Source organism: Camellia sinensis, chromosome 1 (assembly GCF_055761805.1).
Source record: "Camellia sinensis isolate YWXY chromosome 1, ASM5576180v1, whole genome shotgun sequence".
Taxonomy (NCBI): domain Eukaryota; kingdom Viridiplantae; phylum Streptophyta; class Magnoliopsida; order Ericales; family Theaceae; genus Camellia; species Camellia sinensis.
The window spans coordinates 75,515,195-75,534,240 of NC_138961.1; positions in this window are offsets into that span (position 1 = coordinate 75,515,195).

Consider the following 19,046-nt stretch of genomic DNA (forward strand, 5'->3'; position numbering starts at 1 on the left):
GCTGTATGCAGATTAATCCCAAGTAGAGTATGAGCCGAGTGTTCAGAATGTGCAGTGGTTGGTAAGGTTTGTTTTTGCTGTTGGGTGGTTCGTTATCTGATTATTACAATGCAAGTGTTCAATTTTCAGACAACAGATCAATTTCATTTCATTTGAGATGTAACATGATGCGATGCAATATATGAAATGTACAAATGCAACACTTTTTCAGACAAAAAGTTTGTTTCATTTCATCATCTTTTTCAAGTACATGGTTTTGGAAATAAAAATCTGCCTGCGGCAGTACAAGGTACTCTAGCTGCCAGCAAAAGGTACAAAAGAAAAAGAAACGAAAAAAAAAAAATAGCAAAAGTCTGGATCAATGACAAAAGGCCGTGGGTCTAGGGGTCCATCCTCATCCTCTTCCTGGACGAAGGTCCAGGAGCATCATTAGCGCTGTCATCTGAGTCCGAGTCCGAGCCGTCTCTGGTCTCCGACGACGACGACTCCACCTCCGCCTCCGCCTTCGACTCCACATCATCATCATCAGGGACGGGTGCCCGTGAGCTACTCCTAACATGGGTGTGCCCCACCTTGGTGCGGGGGTATACTCTCCCATCTCCTCTGGTAGGAACAGAAGGTCCAGCTGGGGCACCTCGTACGGCAGGGATCTGGAAGGGATGTTGAAAAGTACAAAAAGCGAATGCATCAGTGTACTGTGAGCAGTTTATCAGTGCAGAATACAGTGTATGAGTACAGTGTGTGAATACTGTGAACAGAGTATCAGTGCAGAATGCAGTTTATGAGTACAGTGTGTGAATGCCATAAGCAGTTTATCAGTACAGAATACAATGCATTAGATGCTGTGAGGGCAGTATGTCAGGTGTTGTTTTGTGTGTCAGAGTATGTGAAACAGTCTATGTATGGTTCGAGACCGTGGTCAGAAGGACATGCCGGAATGCTATAAATGGATAGAAGGTCGAAACTCTGCTGGAGCATCCCCATCACTGAAGCGGTCAACTCCAAGGACGGGCAAGTGTACTCAGAAGAGGCCTGCAAAAGTGTTAAGAAGCATCAATATTCTGCGGAATATCAAATCAAATGAAATGAACTAAACTATGCAGAATGCAATATGTGGTAGTACATACCGGAGGCAGGTCGTAAAAACCGACCAACTCGTGATCAGGCGGAGGGGGAGCAATAGGGATCTGGTAGGTCACCCCGCTACGCCCTCTGTATGTCATCGCCGTGGGCAGAGCAGGCCAACCAGCCCCTCGCCCTCTCTGAACTCCACTCCTGCTGCGGACCCGAGCTCTCCTCGATGCTCTTGCCCCATCTCCTGCTCCTGCCCTAACTACCGGCGCCGTGGGTTTCTCTCTCTCAGCTCAACGGCCACCGCTCAGAGGCCGCATAATGTAGGTCTGGACGTACTCTCTGTAGTCGCCCTCGCCCCTAAAGCCCTCCGCGTCCCAACCGATCATGTAATCAGCCATCTCCTGGGCAGTGAACCTCTCGGTGTCCCTCATGTGGGTAGGAGGCAGACCCGGAACTATCTGCTCTGGCAAGCCCAGGGTCTAGCATAGGAAACGCTCACCCAAGTACCAAGCCCGACAGACCGGGCCCTCCAGCAGGATCCGAAAACGTGCAGTCTCCTCTAACCCAGCAAACCGATCCCGGGTCATGGCTGGTAGTGGAGCCCAAGGCTGCCAGGTGACCTGAAAATGACATGAAGTTTGTTATCTACTGATATTGAAAATACAATGTAAAGCGAAGCTTGAATAAAACTCTAAAAATTGAACATACCTCTACGGGGGTAATAGTGTCAAAGTAGCGGCGGAAAAAGATGAATGTCTCCCGTGGCCTCCACACGCACCTCATGTCAAAGCGACGCGAAAATGGGACAACGAGAGGGGTCTCTACGTCTGGCACTGGGGCGAGTCTCGGAAAGTAAGCGTAGACCCACAACTGTAGAGCAAATGCGAGAAGGGTTATCAGATAAAGCAGAACACATAATAAAGCAGAAATTACAGGACCATGTACTGTGCAGTGTGTTGAGCAGAGTGTACGATGTATGCAGTGTACAGTCAGTGTAAAGCAGGGTATATGTGTGTGCCGTGTGTGCAGTATACGATCAGCATGAAACAGAAAGCACAGTGTGTGCAGTGTACGGAGTACAGAAAATGTAAAGCAGAAAAAGAAAATGTACCTCCCAAGCGCGCCAATAGCCTCCAAGCAACTACCCACTGCCACGAGAAGCTGAGCTCATATACCCATAAAGAGTGGCCAGAGCGGCGCCACCCCAGTCGTAGTGCAGGATCTGCCCGACATCCACCAGTGCACTAAGCAGGCGGAGAGGCACAGTGTTCGCCCGGTCGGCGAAAATGGTAGTCCCAAACAGGAACATGAGAAAGCCGTGTGCGTATCTCTCCACAGCCTCCTGAGTCATTGGAGCCTCCTCGGTCAAAACTGGCTGGACCCTAAATTGGACCTTGAACCAGGAATATCGAACTAAGCTGGGACGCGCAAGAGGCGGCACCTCGCCGAGCAGATGGATCTGAGCAGCCGTCCACTCATCCATATCAGTATCAAAGGGGATCAGATCACCCCCTACCTCGATGCCTGTGAGCATCGAGAAATCGTAGGGAGTCATCGTCATGTCTCCCATGGCAGAAAGGTGGAATGAGTCGGTGGTGTCCCACCACCTCTCTGCTAGAGCGGCAAGGAGAGGCCTGCTCATCGTCAGTCTGGAAAGCCCTCTGCAAAATGCGCCGAAGCCGGCCTGGTTCGCGATGTGGCGAACCGCGTCGGGTAACTCTGCATACCAATCCCGAGCGGCAATATTCCCATACCCCCGGACGGTATGGGAATCTCCCTGTTTTCAGGCAGACAATTGCAAAGAAACGCTAAAGTACAGTTTTGAAAAGCATTTAGATTTGGTAGTGAACTACAACATGTGATGTGTCAGTATGTTTGCATGGTCCGGTGTAGATACAGCATGTGTGCACATTTTCCAAATTCAAACAGATATCGGGTGCCTGTGTGCTTGTAGTGAACTACAGTGACTGATGTGTCAGTGTATTTGAGTGGTTCAGGGCAAGTGCAGTGTGTGTGCACGCGTTCAGATTCAAACAGATATCAGTTGCAAGTGTGTTCACGGTCGATTACAGTGTACAGTGCCTTAGTGCATTTGGGCTAAGCAGTTAAAGAGCATAATCAGTTATGGCAGCTAAGTGTTCTACATTGCAGAAAGTAAAGCAGAAGGAAGAATGTTACCTCGGAAGCGCCGAAGGACAAATGAGATGTAGGCTCGCGCAAGAGAAGCTCTGGAGGTACGCCCGTCTCGAAGCTCCTGAACTGGCGCAGTCCATCAGGAGGCAGGATGTGAATCGCCGGCCGGTAGATCGCCGGGTCGAACGGGCGGACGCTCAAGGGGAGGAGCTCGGCCCCGGGGTCCATCTCGTGGTCCGAGGGAGTCCCGCCCTGTGGACTATCGTCGGCCATATCAAAAGTGACGAGGAAACTGGTCCGAAAAGGAAAACAAAGCTAGAATGCGAAGGGTCAACGAAAAGTCAACCCCCCGGGAGGGTGGAAAATGGTCGGAAAAGCCAGAATGTAGGAAAATCAAGGAAAACTCAAGGGGAACAAACCCCAAAAAGAGGAAATAGCAAAGGAAGCACCGAAACGAAGTTTCGATCGGGTGAAAGTGTTCGAAACACAATAAACTTCGCGAATCAAACGATGAAACAGGTGTAAAACACAAGAAAACGGACAAAGAAAGGGGGGAAAATGTCCTAGAGAGAGGGAGGAAGCATTTTCGGCTAGAGAGAAATGAGAAAAATAGGGTTTGAAACCCTATTTTAAAAGACCCAAGGCGAAAAGTCAAAACTGCCCCGAATCAGGCATTTTTGGCCTGTCGGCTATATTTTTGGCCGGCCGGCCACATTTTTGGCCGGTGATGTGTTTTTGCGGCTGGTGGATGGCCGGTGGCTTCCTATTCCGGCCGGTGAGCCTCCTACAGCCTTGTTTGGGTCAGATCTGTAGTTTGGGGTCTTCATTGCTCAAGATAGTGCAAGAAAAGTGCATTTCTGAAGCTCGACCGACCCTTGTTTTGACTTCGGACCGTGTCTTCTGTGCGTGGCACTCGGATATGTGCAAGGTGTATCCTTTTTGTATCCTTTTGTCTCTTTTAAAATTCGAAAGTTGCCCCACGTGGGTTACATTACAACGCTCTATCGTGAACGCGCGCTGATTTTGCGTCATTTTTGTCACATCGTTGCACACACATCTCGCATTGACATGCGCATGTCATAATCATGCATAATCATGCATTCAAAATAACAAAATTCATGTGTTTGCCCGGTCTGGCGAGACCTTAAACCCGCTCGGTTGCATTGTCATGCCTATTAAAAGACGTGCGTTGTCACGCACTTACATCAACATGCATTGTCATGCATCTCAAAAGCCGCGCATTGTCGCGCATTTCGAAATCATGCATTTGACGGTCTGGCGAGACCTTAAACCCGCTCAGTTGCATTGTCATGCATATCAAAAGACGTGCGTTGTCACGCACTTACATCAACATGCATTGTCATGCATCTCAAAAGTCGTGCGTTGTCGCGCATGTCATAATCATGCATTCAAAATAACAAAATTCATGTATTTGCCCGGTCTGGCGAGACCTTAAACCCGCTCAGTTGCATTGTCATGCATATCAAAAGACGTGCGTTGTCATGTACTTACATCAACATGCATTGTCATGTATCTGAAAAGCCGTGCATTGTCGCGCATTTCGAAATCATGCATTTGACGGTCTGGCGAGACCTTAAACTCGCTCGGTTGCATTGTTATGCATTTCAAACGACGCGCGTAGTTGCGCATTCGGGTTCACATGCATTGTCATGCATATCAAGGGACGTGCATGGTCACGCATTTACATCAACATGCATTGTCATGCACCCCAAAAGCCGCGTGTTGTCACGCATTTCAAAATCATACATCATTACGAAAAATGCATATGTCATGCATCATTGTAAACATGTATATGTCATGCATTTTCATTGTAAATATCATATTCCATCCGTTGCATATTGTAAATATTGCATTGTGGTTTGCATGCATTCACTGCATCACATCCATCCAGGGCTTGCACCTTTCCTTGTTGAGCTTGGTCTGGTATGTGCTCATACTTTTCACGTCAAAGCACAGTTCTGCATGTGTACGCACCTATTCCACGCTGGTATGTTGGTTTGAGGGTTGCGGCACCTTTTCTGTGTTAGACATGGCTTGTTTGTGTCCATGCCTTTCCTAGGTAAGATTTGGTTTGGCCTGCGCGCCTTATCCACTGTAAATATTGCATTTACGCCCATCCATTGCATATTGTACATATCGCATTGTAGTTTGCATGCATTCATTGTATCACCTCCATCTATGGCTTGCGCCTTTCCATGTTGAGCTTGGTCTGGTATGTGCCCATACTTTTCATGTTGAAACACGATTATGAGACTTGGTGTACACCGCCTATTCCGCGCTGGTATGTTGGTTTGAGGGTGACGGCGCCATTTTCCGTGTTAAATATGGTTTGTTTGTGTCCATGCCTTTCCTAGGCAAGATATGTTTTGGTTGCATGCCATATCCATTGTATATATTACATTGTAGGGTAATTTTTGCATCCAACATTAGGATCATTGTTCTTTCGTTAGCGGGTTGTTTCCCCACTTATGTCATTCCACCCAATTACTTGTTCTTGTGTCCGTCTACATCACTTATAGTTCTGCATGTGTACGAGCCTATTCCACGTTGGTATGTTGGTTTGAGGGTTGCGGCACCTTTTCTATGGTAGACGGACTTGTTACTTCCATCAATCTATTTGACATTTGTGTGGTTTTGAACCGCTCATGATTTGATTATGATTCAATTGCATTGCATTTTCATCTGCATTACTATACATAGTTTTGTATATCGCATATCATTTTGCATTCGTTTTGCATATTGCTAATGATATCTGTACCTGTTAAGTTTGCTTTGTTTCCATGCACGATATTGTATGTACGGTTCATTTGAGGCTGGTGCAACCAGACGAACCGCGGAGGTATTGTATTCTCCGAGTGAGACGTATCGAGAATTACATAATTCTCTTACATCCTTTCTGCATTGTAGTGTAGTTTGGTATATGCTAGCTTAAAACTATCGCACGTTATGCTTCGTTACAGCTTTCTTTGCATGATCATAAGTCATGTTTGGCTTTGTGCATTGCCTTGCATTTTGCCCCTGCCTTCGGGTGCATATCTTGTTTGCCTTGCATGTTTGTCTAAGTCTTCGGCCTTGTCAAAAATGGGTCATCTCTGGGTTTTGACATTCACTCCCGTCATTGTTATGACTTTCGAGTTCTGTCAAAGAGGGGCAACTGTAGACACCCCATTTTTGACCGTCCTCAAGGCTTGGATGTCATCGCTTGAACACTCGGTGATCATCCATGTTTGTGTTCGCCTTGAGTTCCCGGAGGCCTCAGCTACGCGCCTTGCCTCAAGATCTCTCGACTCAACCGTTTTGTGTCTGGTTTTGCACCAAACACTTGTGTTTTTGCTTTGAAGGGCAGGGAATGGCTTTGGGGACATCCCCACACTCCACCGGCCATGGCTTGAGGCCACCGGCTGTGTTATGTTTCCATCGGCCAAATGTGATGGTCGGCCGGCCAATTTGACTGCCGGTCGGCCACTTTGAGGGCTGGCCGGCCAAATGTGGTTTTCAACAGATATTTCTGTAGACAGCTAGCAGCTGTCATTCCAGGCTATACCCCAGCCCATGCTTGGACGTGGGTGTTCTAAGGAGCCGCAGATTGATAGATATCTATATCAGTCAAGCTCTCTCACATAGGAGAAGAAGAGGTAGAAAAGAGATACAACTTGGAGCAAAAAAATCTCTCTCTCTCTCTCTCTCTCTCTACATTTTTCTGCCTCTCTCTCTAAGGTGTAGGGCTTGTTTGTGCTCAAAAGTGCATTTTCTTTGCACTTTTGCATACAAACACCTAGTTCTCTACCCCCCTTATTGAGCTGAGATCCTTGGAGGTGATTTTTGGGGTGATTTGAAGCCTTTTCTTGGTCCAAAAGTTGCTGATTTGCTGCTGTGCTTCAAGGGTGAGCTTTTACCTCTTTTAAGCCTTGTTTTCATAGCTTGTTTTTCCATATTTGCAACTGTTTTTGAGCTTAACATATAACACAGAAAAGTCTTGTTTTTGAGTGCTCTAAATAGTTTGTTAAGGGTGTTTTAAGCTTTGGGGTTGTTTGACCCCTCTTAAGGTTTGTTTGGCCCTTGTTTTGTGCCATTTCGGTTGAGCTCCGGGACCATTGTGTTTGGGCCTCCTCACCACTGAAATCTTGAGGGATTTCAGTGATGAGGATGGTGCCTTGAGGCCCTAGGAAGGAGAGGGCCACCCCCTCTCCTTGTTGTCCTTGAAAAGGGCCATTTTTTAGCCTCTTGAGGGAGCATATAGTTTGAGTGTGTATTGACCATGCCTTGACTGATTTTCATGCTTATTATGTCATAATATAGCATTGTTGTATGTTGGTTTTGGTACACCATGCTTGCTTAGCATACATGCCTTGTAATGCCTTATTTTAGCCTTAACATGTCCTATGCTTTGAGCCCTTATTCAAGCATGTTTAGGCCTAGCTTTGTGAAACTTTTATGTTTGTCTTGCCATGCTTAAGGTATGTCCTTGGCTGTTTTAGTCGACCAAGACATGCATTGCATAGTCCCTCTGTATCTTGGATTGTTAGCTTCAAGTGTGTGAGTATGTAGTGTGCATTGCTTGCATCATTTTCAGTGGTTTGGAACCACTTACCATGCTATTTCAGTTCTCATAACATGCTTGCATGCATGCCTTTGATGCCTCTTTGATGCCTTAAAAGCTTGTGTTGTATGCTCCATGTTTAGCCTCTTTTGCATGCTTCCATGTTTAAGCCACTTAGATGCCATCTGGGTGCTCCCTTTGCATGGTCTAGGCCTACCTTGAACCTGTTTTAAGCCCTCTTGGCCTTGTGAGGCTTGGTTGGCTTAGCCATGGTTTAAGTCTCCTTGACTAGCCTCAAGTACTTGGACCAATTGTACGCTATGTTTGTCTTGGTTAAGTTGGTTTGGCACCATCATTAGCATGGTTTTCAGAGTTTACATTGCATGCCCTTAGTCCATGTTTAGTCTCTTCCAAGCATGCTTGAGAGTTGCCTTTTGATGTTTAAATGTTGGCCCATTAACATGTGCATGTGTGTGTGTGTGTGTTGGTCCTCATGTTTGAGCACTTCGGCCACTGATTTTGGCATGCTTACGAGCCATCCTAAATTAGTTTAAGTCCATCCCCTTTGCTTGATTGTGTGCTCACCCTGTATGTTTGCTTGCATACTTGCATATTCGCATTGCATTGCCATGTTGTGTGCTAGTTCACATACTTAGGTTGCATTGCATTTGCATGCATGCTTCACCTCTTGATCAAGCCATGATAGAGGTTGAAAGCCCCTTTGATTTGTTTATGTGCATTGCATTTGAAATCAAAATGCATACTTGGTCCCTTGGGCCATCATGCATCGAAATGCGCGATTGATGGTCCGAGAACCAAGGAGCACACCCCTTTGAGTCATAAATATGATAAGAGGTGTGATTGGTGCATACATTGCTTGAAATGCATTGTCATGCCATATTTTGTCCTCTGCTACTGTCAAACCAGTTTTTGCAGGAAGATTTGGCCGGCCGGCAGTGTTGAGTGCCGACCGGCAAAGAGTGTTTGGCCGAGACCATAATTTTTAGCCGATGACCATTCTAAATGGCCGGTGATGATCCCACTCAGCCAGTGGTGTTCCAAAACACTCAGAGAAGCAACCTTGGGAGTTATGCAATTTCCAGAGAAGCAGAACAGTCAAAGCAGAGGCAACTTGTGCATGGCAGTGACTTTCTGAGCGGAGCTGAGCGCGCATTGCATTGGGCCCTCTTCCCGAGGCCGTTTATTGCTTTCATTAGATTAGTTAATTTTTTAATTAATTAATTGGTCTGTAATATTTAATTAGCTTATAGGTTAATTAACTTGTATTATTCTTTCGGTCCCTCCGAGCGAGGGCAAATCTGTAATAAGTGTGGGTGCGTGTGTGTATGTCTTCCAACCCCCACTTCTTTCTCCCTTTTACTTACCTGCTTTTGATTGTTAGTATTAAGACATATTTACTTTAGCATACCTTATGCTATGCATGCGTGCATCATTCATCAGTATTGCATGCACCAGGCTCGGCGCATCATACTAACTGCATAAGTATTTCAAATCTAACTTGAATACATGCTACTTGTGCATTTTCACATGTCATTTATAGACTAGTCGAGCCTACTCTAGGGACATTTCGCATGTGTTGCATTAGCCATCTTAAACTAGGATCATGCATATGTTTACTAACTAGTTTCTGTTTTAGCTTGGAGTACTTGGTAAGCATTTATGCTTTAGCACACCGCATGCGTGTGAGTGTTGCCATAACAACATGATTACCATGAGGCTAGCTGCTTATGTGATATAACTGCTCGAATGCCTGTGGATGGAGGTTGAATTACCTAAATTGGAATAATGCATTAAAACTGTGAGTTTTAAGCCCACTAGATAGTGGCGAAACCATTTTTTCTAAAAGCCCACTCGAGGGTGGCAAAACCTGTATTTTAGCTTACTTGCGAGTAACAAACCATCTTCAAAACGAACATGCAATGTTTTATTCCAATTTAGGCGATTTGGTCTATACTTGTTTGCTGTGCGCATAACATAGTAATTCTAGGCTAATAAATGGAGTAAGAACACATAACGTTTTCAAGAACGGATATCACGGTTAGTAGAGGCCGATCTTCAGATCGGACGAGAGGGGGTACTCATAGCTGACCTTCCTCAATCGTACCCAAGCTCCTGAGCCGAGGCAACTTTGGTGATGATGGACACGTGGCCTTTGGCACCGAGTCAGGGTTTCCTAAATTCCCTCATAAAAAATATTTAGGTGGAGACTCTGTATCTGGCAAAGCAGTCCATGTTTGGCACTTCTTTTCGAAAATCTGTTTCTCAAAACGATTTGTCGGATTTGGACTCTTTGGTTTAGATTAAGGACCGTGACACAAATTGAGTCCGAACTGTAGTGAGGCCCATGGGCGCGTCTACACAAACGAAATGAAGGAATGAGATATAGCAATATCAATCAACACATTGGCAATAGAATTGAACAACAAAAGGCTACCTCTTAAAACAAAGGGTGCTAGCAACTGATCTGGCGTGGTAACAGCATACACACGCCTCGCAGGTCTCTATTCTACTTGCTCACCCCTCAAAGCATAAGACTTAAAAGTTGACTGAGCCGAAGAGGCTCCCTAAGTGCCCCTCGAGGCCTGTGCTGATTGAGTAGGCTGATTTTTTTTTGTCTGTCTCAAATCAGACGCAACAAGTGTGCCACCTACCTGAGGGAAAAACCTCCTCAAGTGCCCTAACTACCCACACTGATAACAGGTAGGTGGTTGCCCCCTCCATTGACTCTAGCTTTATGGACAAGCTGCAAACGGTGCAAACTATTGTTCTCCTCCTCTCTACGGGCAACCTAGAGACTTGTGGCCTAACTTACCACACTTAAAGCAAGTGATCCCACCTTGACTACCCCTCCCTGAACTAGAACTCAGCATAGAAAAAGTGGATTTGAACTGTGTTGCCTGGGACTGCAATAGGGTGGAACCCCTCTGCCTTTTGTTATCCCAAGTCTCCCCCTAAACCTCCTAACTCCTCTTCTTGGAGCCTCTCATCCTCTCATTCCCTGCATGAATCACAGTCTCTAAATGAGTTGCCACCTCCACAAGATGATCGTAATCCCTAGTCATAGACTCGGCTACCTTGAAAACGAGTTTGGTTCTCAGTTGTTTCTCGAACTCAGCACAACGGCGTTCCTATGTCGCCATAAGCTCCGACACAAGTTTGGAGGGGCTAGTAAAGGTGGCCTCAAACTCTGCTACAGGTGTGTTCGGTGGCTTGAGCTTTAAGAACTAATCCCTCAACTTTTCCCTAGTAGTAGGAGACAAAAACTTATCCTGGAAGACGTTGACAAAGGCCTCCTAAGTCACTCCAATTAGTCCACACACAGACTTCCATCACTGACCCACATCTCCCTTTAGCTGGAAGGATACCAAAGTCACCCTCAAACCATTGTCCTCGATGCCAATCATCTCGAACCTTTTCAACATCTGCTCAAGCCATTTATCTGCCTTCAATGGCTCATTCGGATCCCCCAAAAACTCATCCAAATTCGACCAGAAGAACTCCCTCTTCAGAAATGACGACCTTGTCTTGGCAACATGGGCCTGGACTTGATTGTCAGCCCTAGGAATGTCCATAGACTCTCACAAAGCACCAGCCATTTCTCGGGCCAAAACGCCCATGGCTTGCTGACCTGCTGTCACGGCTACGTTGGGCTGACCAACTCCCTCCTCTTGCATCGGAATATCATTCGATAATGGTACCTCTTGCCGCCTAGGCCTACGACGCCTACTACCACCATGTCCACATCTTGACATCCTAATAAAGGTAACACAATAGATTAGCACATTCACTAATGTGCCGAAACTAATTCACTCACGTCGTAATGCAATAGACAACAATTAATTCACTCCACATAAGCACTTAATCATATAAAATTGGTTATTATAATTGAAACTAAATTTGTGTAGAACTTTATATGTAAATGGAGAAAGCATGCTGATACGACTTTTTTAGAAGAAAAAAATAATAAATAAGCTTTTAGAATGTGCCACCTAAATAAAGAAAAAACACTACTTATATATATATATATATATTTATATGATATGGTATGATATATAAATTTGGGAAAATTAAAAAAAAAAATCTCACGATTTGATGAAAATAAGTATTAAATTTTTAATCTTGTCAATTTAAATTATAATATTTTGATTTATTTTTAATTTAAATTATATTTCTATTTTTGTTAGATAAAATTAATAAAAAAAGAATATTTTTATCATTATACTCAATAAAAAAATTATTTTAGAAGCTTTTTGTACACCTACATTTATTATAACAACTAAAATACTATTTTTTTCTGACAATTTTACTTAAGAAAAATACATAAATGGCTTACATTGAAAACAAATCAAAATATTATGGTTCAAATTGATAAAATTAAAAACTTAACATATTTTTTGTTGCAAGTATAGCGATCTCGGTTTTCGCGTCTTGGTTTATTGTATTTCGGACTCGGGTCCGTGGATGTTGGTTGTTGTCTTACTCTCATTTCCATCTTTTACTCTTTTGTATTTGAGTCTTGGGTTGTGTTGGGCAAGTTTGAAATAGGTTGGTTGTGTTTGGAAACCAAGAGTTGATGCCTAGATTTTGGCCTTCACGCTCGAGCGGGGCTTTTCACGCTTGAGCGGGCCCTTTGCTTTTGTTTCCCCGCTCGAACGGGGAGTTTGACGCTCGAGCGGGATTATTCATCTCCCAATATTTTTTTCTCTACAAGTCATCGAACGCTCAAGCGTCCACTTTCACGCTCGAGCGGCGACCTTCGTCTACAGAACTTCTGGAAGTATGCATTCGACACTCGAGCGGCGCTTTTCACGCTCGAGCGTAAGTCTGTGTCTGACGCTTGAGCGGGGCGTTCCATGCTTGAGCAGACCGTGTATTATATCAGTCCGAGTTTTAGCATTTTGAATCACTTTTTCGGGCCATTCTCTCTCTCTAACTTTCTAAAACCCTAATTTGAGAGCTCCTCTCTCTAAAAACCTCTCTCTCTCTCTCTCTACATTTTGATCTTGGTTTAGTGAGACCCAACCTTTGTGCCTTCATTAAAGTGGTAGAGCTTTGCAAGACCTCCATTTTGATCCGAAAATCTTGGGGTTTGGAGCACTTCCGAGTTTGTTCATCATCTCCTTTGGGTTCCGAAATTTGAGGTAGGGATAACCTACTCTATTCTATGAGTTTTAACATAAATTTTGGTCATTTTGATTAGATGGTGTTGTTTGGTAATTTTGGGAAAGTTAGGGTTTGATTTGAGATTATAAAAAGGGGGTTTTTCAAAAGATAAAATCCATGTTTATGTGAGGTTATGAAAAATGGAATTATATGGTTGAATTGATGAAAATGAGCCTTAGGGCTAATGTTGGGAAAATGGGGGAAAAGCCCTAATTTAATATGACCAATTAATTTGAATAATTAATGTGGAGAATTGTGTAATTGAGTTGAAATTCATGAAATTGGGAAGTTGTGGGACTGAATGGTGTAGTTGGATAATTTAATCGCTCACCTATGAGAATGTCGATATTTTATCTGCTAATAAATTTATTATCTGTTTAGAGATAACTGTTTTGCGCTATCGGTGGAGGATAGTCTTGATTGTTGTAGACACTGTATGTTGGTTAGGGAAAACTGAAACTAATCGAACGTGTTATGTCATTGAATATGACGGTTGGAATAATACACCAAATATGTGTATTGATTAATCATTGTATATGATAAGTGTTTAAATACATTGTATGTGTATATTATTTGGGAGGAGATATTGGATGTACTCCATGGTTTGAGAGGAGATAGGGGATGGACTCTCAAACCTATTTGGGAGGAGATAGGGGATGGACTCCATTGATACAGCAAATCTGTATATCACTTGAACTATGGAAGTGTTGAAGTATGGAAGTGTTTTAATATGAGTTATATTCTCATGTGAATTGTGAAGTATAGAAGTGTTTTAATATGTGTTATAGTCTCATTGAATTGTTTGGCCAGGTTCTGAGCCATAATTATGAATCGAAACTGTATAAGTGAAGGAAACTAAAATGAAAAATGGATGTACTTGATATTGAATTGAAAAGTGTTGTAAGTTGGTTTATAAGTGTTAACCATATATCAAATGTTATTGTTTTAGTTATTTCTCATACTTGGTTTAGTATATCTCTACTGGGCATTGGCTCACCCTATATGGGACATCATTTTCAGGTTCGGGGGATATGCCACCTCCAAGGATGTAGCTTGGGAGGCTTAGAGGCTTGAAGATCTTTTTGTGTTTTCTTTATGTATTACATGTTAATCAAGCCAATGGTTTATTTTGTATAAAGAGTTAGAACTCTTCTTCTGTTGAACCCAAGTGTTGACTTGGAAAGTTGTAAGCCCATAGGGCATTTACTTTTGGTGTCAACTTGCAACATTTTTGTAAGAATACTCTGATGAATGGAGATATATTTTATTCTCTTGTCTGTGTATGTCATGGATATTGGGTTCATGTGTACTATTTTTGAGGGCGTTACAGCAAGGCTCAAACTCTGCTTTTTCTTCTTTTTTTTTTAATTTCCCTTATAATGTTTTTTTTGGAAATTTAAAATTGTTTAAAAAAAAATATTTGAATGCTCATAGTAATACATGTATGCAATAAATATAATAAATAAATATAGACAAAGGCCTATTTTGGAAAGACAATATTTTAGTTAAAAATTCAAAAAGTTATTATGGAGGGATGAAAATATTGGCCCAAGGACCAGACATGTTAAGCCCAAGACCCAAAAGTCAAGTCCAGGCCAGCAACCTGAAATCATGGAAGGCCCAAATCGTTGATGGGTCCGATGGAGGAAAGGACAATGTCACGTGACTAAAGCCTGAACATAATCGCCTTATAGAAAAGGATCTGCAGAATGCAGGAGGCCCATTAGATTAATCCATAATGAACGGTAAAGATCATAATCGCCAGAGATAGGTGCAAAGGCCTAGCAGGTATAAACATAATGGTCGTCCGATGAACATGATCAGGCAGATAAGGCAATTGACAGGCTGTCCCTAAGAAGCCTGACATAATCTGAGCCGCACACAGCAAGGCAATCCAACGCCAAAAGATCGAAGCAACCTGGTCACTTGTCCGACCAAAGGTTGGCGATAACCAGAACCCTTAGATGAAGGTGCCAATCCAACGATCAAAGTCAGGACCACAATACTATAAAAGGGAAAGTAAGGAAAAGCAAATGATAAGCCCAAAAAAAAAAAAAATGAAAACACAAACAAGCAAACAAACAAACAAAAAGGAAAGAAGTATAAAGCCTATCTCCATAAATAAATATTATATGGCTGATCTCATGTCTAACTTGATCGTCGGAGGGTCCTCCAGACCATATATCATCGGAGAGATCACTAACCAATTAGTTTCTCTTTGTAGAGTACATGAAGGACTATCTCATCTCACATTCCCAGTGGAGAATCTTCTACCTTCCACAATTGGCGCCTTCTGTAGGAACTACGAAGATGAGTAACCATCCTGCTCTAGAAGAGATACCAAGCAATCGTCCAAACGTACCGATTAGGAACATGGCCAGCCTAAACGTCGGCCATGATTCTGAGGTGGCACCCGAAGACTCCGAAAAGGCGATTCCCCCGCCGGATAATGACCAACAAAATCCACTCATAGATCGACTTATGGCACAAGTCGAAGCCCTCAAAGAAGAACTACGCTTGGCCCGAGGAAGACCTGATGCCCGAATAAGAACTACCGATGGTCAGAAAAAGGCCGGTCTTCACGAAGCAGCCAGCCAAACGGCTAGCGGCCACCCAGATTAGATGCAAAGAAAATGCCAGGTCACCAGAAGAGAGGACTCCTAGGATTATCAAAAAGATGACTTGCGGAGCTGGCTTGATGGATGAACGAGGGGCGCTCCGAAACCTGTTCGAAGAAAGCTCTTCACAGAAGAACTAGCTTTACCATTCTCTTAAGCAATAGAACTTGCCAACCCGCCAAAGAGGTTACCCTACCAAAATTCATCCTATACGATGGAAAAAGGATCCAACTAGCCACATTCAGCATTATACCTAAGCCATGACATTATGGAGCAGTAACAGTCCTATCATGTGTTGAATGTTCTCCTCAAGCTTAGGAGAAATGACACTTCGGTAGTATTATAAACTAGAAGCGCGATCAATTAATGATTAGAAGCAGTTGAATTAAGCGTTTGTCACATGCTTTATCACCAATAGCCGACCACCAAAAGAAGTAGATGTACTCCTCACAATAAAGAAAGATAATACAGAGAGCCTATGAGAGTATGCTAGTAAATATTAGGCGACCTATAACGAGATTGATAACTGCAACGAACAGTTAGCAATGGCATCATTCAAATTGAGATTACAGCCCACAAGTAAGCTTCGACAGTCCTTAACAAAGAAACCACTTACTGATGTAGGTAGTTTAATGAGGCGAGTAGAACAGCACTGCAAAATCAAAGATGACCTACGAAAGAATGAAAAGCCAAAATCTGCCCAGCTCCTACCAAGAGCTTTGAGAAAGGACAAGAAAAAGTCTTCTAATGCCAAAAGAAAGGAATCAAATGCAATCACCAAACAACCAAAACCAAGAAAGAAGGCTTTTCGAGCAGTCATCACCACTTTCACCGAACCCATATACCGTTTGATGGCAAAGATTCAGAACGAGCCCTACTTTTCTTGGCCTCCAAATATGATTGGAGACCCATCTTTTTGAAATCATAGATTACGATGTTCCTACCACAAGGACTATGGGCACCTCATAAGAGATTGCAAGGCATTGAAGCAATTTCTGGAAGAGCTGGCTCAAAGCGGACATCTACAATCTTACATTAACCACTCCCTTGATCGAAAAGAGAAAGGAAAAGACAAAGGAAATGAACCAATGGCAGTCATTAGTATGATATATTCAATCCCTCATAAATGGCATACAGTAAGGAGGACAACATGTCATGGAGAAGTAATGACTCTATCCAAAGTCCCTACCAAAAGTGCATGTTGTTCAAATTCATGGATCACATTTTTCGATAACGATCTCGCGTTGATTTATTAGCCTCACAATGATGCTCTTGTGGTAACCTTAGAGATCAGGGGATTTGAGGTCAAAAGGATACTAATAGACCAGGTAAGTTCTTCGAAAATCATCTACTATGCGCTCCTCAAACAAATGGGGCTGTCCCTAGAAGCTCTACTCCTAATAGACTCTCCACTCTATGGCTTCAATTCAAGTCTGGTTTTTTCCTTGGAAAAATTCCTTTTACCAGTCAAAGCCGGAGCAACAGTTCAGTGCATTGAATTTCAAGTGGTAAATGTGCCCTCCCCATATAATGCCATAATGGGACGAACATGGCTTCACCAAATGGACGGCAGTTCCATCCACATTTCACCAGATTGTATGCTTTCCTGAGGAAAATGGTATAAGGAAAATAAGGAGGGATCAGGCAATGGTGAGACAATGCATGGTTGTGTTTACTATGAAACAAGTAATCCAAGAATTCCAAACACGAGAATCCGAGGCTAAGGATGAGAAAGAAGGTGCCCAACCTGGTGATAAAAGCGCCGAAGAACTTGAGAAGATACCAATCGGCCCCACTAACAAGGAAAGGTTCTTTCTCATAAGAAAATGTCTCCCCTCATAAGAAAAAGAGCAACTAGTTCATTTTTTACTTCGTTGCAAGGACATTTTCGCATGGACCCCATATGAAATGGAAGGAATCGATCGGCGTGTGGTTTGCCACAAGCTCAATTTAAGTAACAGCTTGAAGTCGGTGGTACATCGGAGTAGAAGGTCGGCACCACAGCATGCGGAGGCCGTAAAAGAGGAAGTTGCGAAGTTACTCGAAGATGACGCCATTTGTGAAGTACAATACCCGGAATGCCTATCCAACATTGTTGTTGTCAAAAAGAAGAACGAGAAATAGAGAGTCTGTGTGGATTTCACTAATTTGAACAAAGCTTGCCCCAAAGACAACTTTCCATTGCCCAGAATTGACCACTTGGTAGATGCAATGTCCAAGCATGAAAGGATAAGTTTCCTAGATGCATATAGGGGTTACTATCAAATAGCTATGCATTCGAACGATCAGGAAAAAAATTTCTTCATCACCCCTCTAGGATTGTTCTGTTATAAGGTAATGTCGTTTAGGCTACATATTAGCGGTTGGTGAAAAAGATGTTCAGTAAACAAATCGGACGCAACCTCGAAGTCTAACATTGATGATATGGTGGTCAAGTCACGGGACACCAAAGATCACTGAGCTGATCTCCAAGAAGCATTTGGGGTGCTTCAAAAATACAGAATGAAGCTCAGTGCAACAAAATGTGCCTTCGGGGTTGGATTTGGAAAATTTCTCAAGTATATTGTTACTCATCGAGGAATAGAAGCCAATCTCGACCATATTCAAGCACTATTCAATTTATCTCCCACCACATCCGTAAAAGCAACCCGGATGCTCACCGGGATGACAGCAGCGCACTAGACAGGTGCTGACCATTCTTCCAATTAACGAAGAATAAATCTCAATTTGAGTGGACCCCCGAATACAATCTTGCACTATAAGAATTGAAAGTCTATCTAGCCAAATCACCTTTACTTACAAGCCCTGAGGTGGAGGAAACACTGTATGTATACCTAGTTGTATTTGACCATGTTGTAAGTTCGGCACTCATCAGGGAATCATCAAGTGGACAATCACCGGTCTTTTACGTAAGTAAAACATTACCCAATGCAGAAACTAGGTATTTTCCTATAGAAAAACTCCTTTTGGCTCTTGTCATGATGTCCAGGAAACTGCGACATTACTTTTGTTCCATCCCATCATCATTTATTCTGAACATCCACTTAAACGAATCCTTCATAAGCCAAATTCATCATGAAGAATTTCCAAATAGGCTGTCGAACTCAAGCAATTTGACATCCACTTCAAACTGTGAACTGCAATCAAGGGACAAGTCTTGGCAGATTTTGTGGCAGAACTCTCCCGAAAAGAAGGAGCTATGGGAAGAAGTGGGGACTCGCCAGGTAAGTTATGGACCATGCGCTGCGATGGGGCCTTCAATCATAGAGGAGTAGGAATAGGGTTTGTGTTAACTACACCCGATGAAGAGGTTGTAGAATTCTCTACTTGGCTGGACTTCTCGGCCACCAACAATGAATGTGAATATGAGGCTAACCTTGTAGCTATTTTGTAATAATGGTTGAACATGGAGCATAATAAATAAATACAAGGTGCGTTATATATTTAGAATGATTGTTTCATTAACTGCCAAAAAC